This window comes from Vanessa tameamea, chromosome 9, assembly GCF_037043105.1.
Source record: "Vanessa tameamea isolate UH-Manoa-2023 chromosome 9, ilVanTame1 primary haplotype, whole genome shotgun sequence".
Taxonomy (NCBI): domain Eukaryota; kingdom Metazoa; phylum Arthropoda; class Insecta; order Lepidoptera; family Nymphalidae; genus Vanessa; species Vanessa tameamea.
The window spans coordinates 11845256-11852500 of record NC_087317.1 but is presented as its reverse complement, the minus strand read 5'-3'; the positions used below and the strand labels follow the sequence as shown (position 1 = coordinate 11852500).

The 7245-nt window shown below is 31.7% G+C and overlaps 1 protein-coding gene across 1 annotated transcript in view; it reads right to left on the bottom strand.

Moving 5' to 3' along the window:
- The window catches only part of LOC113394043 (guanylate cyclase 32E), a 145870-nt gene that overhangs the window by 36800 nt on the left and 101825 nt on the right, over positions 1 to 7245 (bottom strand). The gene's annotated exons all lie outside the window — the stretch shown is intronic.

Sequence of the window (7245 nt, the reverse complement as noted above, 5' to 3'; positions counted from 1 at the left end):
GTACGTATGTACGTATGTACGTATGTATCTATGTATCTATGTATCTATGTATCTATGCATGTATGCATGTATGCATGTATGCATGTATGCATGTATGCATGTATGCATGTATGCATGTATGCATGTATGCATGTATGCATGTATGCATGTATGCATGTATGCATGTATGCATGTATGCATGTATGCATGTATGCATGTATGCATGTATGCATGTATGCATGTATGCATGTATGCATGTATGCATGTATGCATGTATGCATGTATGCATGTATGCATGTATGTATGTATCTATGTATCTATGTATCTATGTATGTATGTATGTATGTATGTATGTATGTATGTATGTATGTATGTATGTACACACTACTCGACCACGGAGGTCGTTAAATCAAACTTGAGCTCCAAGGAAGGACACAGGCTACTTTTTTGCCTAACACATGACAACCAACTCCTGAAACGCGAGCGAAACCGCAGGCGATATGTAGTATATCATAGTTAGTAACTTCGTTTAACACTGTCGTCTTTAAGTAACTCCGTGTATTGGGTGATGTTTTAATCTAAACTAATTTTATAAAGAGGTATTTTTTTTGGACTTCTACGCGGCTAACAGTAGAGTGAACTGGCAGCAATTATGACGTAAGAAAAACGCGTTCTCCCCCTCCAAGCGACCTATCCCTCTCTTCCTCTTTATCAATTTTATCAATTATTATTTAAACTTATTTTTTGTTATTGTTTTAAAGTACATGTTTTTTTTTTTTAATTCAATAATTCGATGACCTTATTAATTAATATCATTGTGTCTGTTATTTTATACATAATATGTGTTCCACGACACCACTCGTTTAATTATTTAGTGCTATAGGGTATAAACAACATTTATATCATTTCCTTTATTAATAAATTGTACTCGTGCGAAGCCGGGGCACGTCGCTAGTTTTTATATAGCGTATATATTAATTTTGTTTTTTGTCATATGGTTAATTTTTATTTTACTTCTCTCTGTGGCTCAAAATAAATTCCTATTACTGCAATGTCGCAACCGCTCGTTTGAATGAGGCAGTAAATCGATTTACTATGCCTGTAAAAGGTTAAAAAAGTGACAGCCTGTTTATTTTTCACTTATTTCCTGTCAATTTCTCACTGCTAGGCTTCCCCCACTCCCTTTGAGGGGAAGGTTTTGAGCTAATTTTTCAATTTTCTTAATTTTTTTTACGCGAACTACTGTTTACTAAGAATTTAAAATGTTCTATAAAGACCAGTTTTAAAAACACAATGAGACGGGGTCTGTATATAAGCTCCACTGAAAATCAGCGTTGTAGCTTACTGCAGTTTAATTCTGAGCAGAAGACATATGTTTAGTCGCACGCAAGGATAAATTACTTGATCAATTACTTCATCCAGTGTTTAACGACTTGGCACCGACTTTAAACAGTTCCGTGGGACTTGATACTTTATATTAAAACAAACTAAGTTGTTTTTCTCTTTAAGTGGATTTTCAGTTCTGTATAAATATGGTCGTAGTGTTTGATGACACGAAAAACTTTACTAACGAACGCTCACAACGGTACACTTTATTTCTTAACTTTAAAAGGTCTAAGCCGCCACCTGGTTCACATCAACGAGTATATCTATATATAGTATATAGCTATGTATATGTCTGCAATTACCTAATGGATATTTATTTTTCCTTATATTTTTTTTTATTATTGGATTTTTCTTTTATATAATAGAAAGGCGGACCGGTAACTGTATCACCTAATGTTAAGTGGTTTCCACCGCCCATAGACATAGGCACTATCAGAAATATTAACCATTCCTTACATCGCCAATACGCCACTAAACTATGATGTTATGTACCTTGTGCCTGTAGTTACCCTGACTCACCCTACGAATCGTAACACAACAATACCAGTATTCCCGTTTGGCAGGATACCTGATGAGTGGCTGGTACCTACCCAGACGGACTTGCACAAAAACCCTTCCACCGAGTGAATTGAGCGTATTATCTACTCAGTATAAAGGCGTATAAGTTTTCTAAATTTGAAACGGTTGTAATTGTGAAACACAGCTACTGATATTGTATAAGCATTTATAGAAGATTTTATCCAAAACGAACCGTATCTTCTGGTAAAAGTTTTATGTATGTAGTTTTAGTGGTTTTTTTTCAAGAAAGCGTTGCAAACAAAAACGTATCCTCAACTATTAGCACAGAATTTCAGTTCATTCAAACAATAGTGTTTGAAAATTTTAATTGTATGAATTAATTTATTAATTTGCATTAATAAAAATAACGGAACACTTCGACTTAAACTAATTCAACTCGAATGGTGTTTTCAATTGCAAATGAAACTGGAATAGTTTCATAATTATAAATCTACAAATTAATGATACGGTTGCCGTGAAATTTCCGCCAGAGTAAATCGAAGCCCATATTATTAAGAACCTGATGAGGGATGATTTTGTGTCACACGTGTTTTTTTTGTCTGGATAGGTCCAGAGAGATTTGCTTGAAACCCTATTAAAAATACTTTTATAAACAGGAAGACCTTCTTTTCATTCGACCTGGTGCCTGTAATTACATAACATGTTAATTCCCAAGGTTGCCGGTATATTAGCGATGAAAAGATTGGTTAATATTTATTAGTGTCAATGTCAAAAAGATATAATTATTTCACAGAAAAAAAACATTTACAAATTCTGTTTGTATATATGGGCGCAAGTCGCCATTTATGGGCTATGGTTTAAAATATTAATAATATAAAATAATAATTATATATTGTCAATTATCATTTTAATGTTTATATTTTATAATGTAAATTTCTAAAACACTATTATTCAATAAGTAAAACTTAATTTGGATTCGTCTTGCAACGCCACCTGTAATGTGTCATAATGGATTATGTAATAAAAATATTATATTAATTTTTAAGTAATTCAATTGTAATTAATTAAGAGCTATATTTAATAATAAGAACCAAATAGATATTCATTTTTAATATTAAACTATATTTTAAGAATTAATTTGCAGTAATTGCATTAATTTATTATAAAAAGTTGTAGTTGTGAATATCCGTTTGATTCATTCGAAGAGGACTCGTTAGAAACGGGCATTGTTATAGCAACGCCATATTGCATTGACACATTTTGTGAAAAGACAATAAATTGTTAACATAACGAATAAAGATTCTTTAAGTTGATTGCGTTTCACTGCGATGGAAGCTGTAAATCCGACTACTTCTCCGACATATACTTACTGTAGGGTACACAGTTCTGTAATAACATAATTAGTATTCTATTTGACGGCGCATGCGTAGCGACATATGTTGAATTACGTCACTGTCAAAATCTAGCGGAGCGTCGTGTGGATGGTTAGCGCACACATAATGGCGGCATTCAACTGGGAGGAGAAACTGTCATCGTAAACGCACCACAAATATGACGAATATCTATTGTTCCGTGTAATCTACGATAGTTTTTGTTAATTTCGATTCAATTGTGATATAAAGTGAATATTGAGACTATTAATGTGATGTTTGGACTAAACACTGATTTTAATTATATTTGAAGAAGTAAATTGATTATACAATTGATTTTGACGTTTTATCTTGTTATCCAATTGCATCTAGAAGTCATAAATCATGTCTAATCCTGACAAAGGTGATCTCTCGCCTTTATATTTATATTTTATATGAATAAGAATATATATTATCTGTGTTTTTATGTATCTGTCATCACGAGTGACACACATCGCGGAAAGCGCGGGAAAATAAGATATATAAAAATTGGCGCACGGTGAAGACGGCGTATGTGCACAGCGAGCTGATATTTAAATATAATATCTATTTAATGTAACTTGTAAATCGACCTTACATGTGAACATTACATTTACTAACATCACACGGAGTATTTGTTTTTTATGCAATGATTGAAAATTTGTTTGAATGTCCTATATATCTTACATTATTCCATAGACATAAATAATTTACACCATTTATTTTGATCCAAGTTGTCGGATTCTATAATTGGACCAATCTACATATTTTGGCTCCAATGTTTGCGTTGTAAAGAGTTTTAGTCTAATGACCGTATTGACTACAAAATATCCAACATCATCAATTGATTGTATCCGGTCTGATAATTACTGTTATTTTTGTGATATCAAATTGTTCATTTGTAATCGAATATTTATGTTAAGAGCGAGTAGTCCCGAATGGGTAGGTTAGTGTGTCATTAAACGAGCTGATCCATTCAAGTTGTCACCGTCGCAAGCGGCACACATTTTCTAGCCTATTGGCTTTCAATCTAAGTTATTCAACCTAATCGTATTATATTTTGTGTGTTTGTACTGAGAAATTAAACAATAGTGTACTGAACAATTACAACGAATCTTTATTTCTGATATTCCACCATATATATATCTCACAAATATAACATGCGAAATATTTTTGTGTGTGTGTGTGTGTGTGTGTGTGTGTGTGTGTGTGTGTGTGTTATATACAGTAATATTTATATTTTTAGAATGTATTTTAAAAATGATATTGGTACTATTTGTGTTTGTGGATGACCGGGTTACTCATTATCACGGTTCTAGTTATTGTAGCTATTAATAAGATATTTTTAATTAGCATTACTAAAAGTCGGCTCTTAAATCATTAGAAGTGGAAAGGCGAAATACCTTTTTGTTATCCGTCGAGGAATACATACTAATTGAGTTCGAAGAACTTAAATAAATATTAATTAGAGAAAAAGACAATCTTAGGCACGCTTTAATAGTTTTAAATACTTTTAGCTTTGAATAAAATACCAATGCTGACAGAATTCATTTAAATAGAACTGATTGAAAAAATAAAAATTACGTACATACGTACATTTAAAATTAAGCTAAGAATATTTCATTTTTAAATAATTATTAATTTCTTTTTTTATTCGTGATTAAAGTTCTATGTGTAAGTGTCTGACTAGAGCAGACGATTGGTGTAAAGTTTACAAGCTAGGTAGAGTCACAAAGGTAACACAGGAAAAGGTAGGATTGAGTTGGCTTAACTTCACCCATATATCGTCCGCCGATCGAAATAAGGTCCCTGGCTAATGATGTTCCAAAAAGACAGGTGCTTCGATCAGAAGCGCAATGGCATATAATCCAAGAATATTAGAGACTATATCGACAAAAACAGCGTTTATTCGACAATGATGTACTGTACCAGTGGTACTCGACGAGTTACATCACATATTTAAGTTTTCAGATAATTCTGCAAAATATGTCCCTTCCAGATCCTAGTCTGTGCCCATTACGATCAGTTAAGACGTGATGACGTAACAAACGGACAGGTACTTGGGCATTTCAAATATCAAGTCCTATTTTATATACAGAGGAATAACTGACAAAGGCTATAATTATATTTAATATAGCAATAAAAGTTATTAAATTAAGATCAAAACGTCAAATGATGACTTTTTATTATTTTTAAAGAGAGATTTTATTTATTTTTTTTAGAGCGAATGTCTCTTTCCATTTATGAAGTAGATGTATTGAAGTTTATTAATATTTCAATATTAATACCTATTAAAAATTTTCATATTATTTATCAGTATTAAATCAAATTTACATCTTATTAATTCTACGAAAACTATTACGATGTGTATTTTTATTTCAATTATGATTTAAATGCAATAAAACCGGTCAAGTGCGAGTCGGACTCGCGCACGAAGTACCATTACCTATAAAAACGAGCAAAAATAATCTCTTTTGTTGTACCCTTTAAATAATGTTTTATTTTCATTAATTTATTCATTTTTAAAGTGAATTTATAACTTAATATTCTGTGAATATTTAAAGCATCTACCGTTATCTATCTCGAGCAAAAACGAGCAAAAAATCATGTCTGTTGAATGGGGGGCCCCTTTAATATTCATTTTATTCTATTTTTTTCTTCTATATATTAGTTATTACAGCGGCAACAGAAATACATCACCTGTGAAAATGTTATCTGTTTAACTATTACGGTTTATGAGATACACCCTGCTGACCAACGGACAGACAGTCGGACGGACAGCGGAATCTTAGTAATAGGGTCCCGTTTTACTCTTCGGAAAAAGAACCCTAAAAACAACTCCACGTGATGATCATAACGTTATTATATGATGTTACAAACATTTCTAATTAAGACAGATTAAATATCCCAGATGGTGATCTTGTAAAGTGATACTAAACAACAGTAGGTTGAGTCAAATATACTGACGGGCTTTTTTAAACGAAAATAATTTATTATTCATGTTTTCTTTACGTACCCGCCATCTTTGTTTATTTTATTTGAAAAACGACGGATCTCTTCTGTCTCATAATTAATTATATTTTTAAAGTTTGCTTTCTACTTCCGATAAACCAACACCGTATAATAAATAAATTATAATTAAGAATTTGTTAATTTCAGTTTCTACTGAAAATTGAAATTATTTTAGGAAGCTACTGCCAGTGTAACAAGGGAAATAACACCTTTGAGCCCAAGGTTGGATACGCATTGACGATTTAAGGAATGGTTAATATTTATACGGCACCAAAGTTTTTGGGTAGTGGTACAGTGATTCTAAAAATGATAATATAACATGTTTGCTTTTCGAAAAAGTTCTACTTTAAAATGCATCAATCCATATAACCTTCTAAGGGATATAAGTCTAAAGAATATTTCGTTTAAAATCGTGTGAAAATTCATCTAGAAACTACGTTAAAAATACCGCGCTGAATGTTATTTTTTTATTCTGTTTAATATGAGTGCTGTTATAATAATATATATATATTAAATAATATTAAAATCAATATCTATGTGTATATATACTTATACTAACGTACCTCTTAGTAGAAATTAATCAGATTGTTGTTGTGTTTCAGTTTGAAAGATGTAGTCAGTCTACAGGCACGAGGGAGTTTCAAAGGTTCAAAGGTTTCTAAGTTTCAAAGGTTCTACTAAAATCTTGGAACCTATTTTATTTGTTTATTCATTAATATCATATTTTATATTTCAGCAATAGCACTTTAGGAATTTTTCTCAATATCGGGAAAAATTTCCTCGCTTCAGACAAGAGCTTGTATCAATAAAAACATTCTAAAAGTACTAGCTATTAACCCCTACTGAGTCGAAGTATAATGGAAGTTTTTTCAAGAAATATTTTTAAGCAAATACTACAATCTTGCCGCCAAATTTTTACTTAGCGATCGGGCTACGGCTAAAAACTCGGCTACGTAGACTT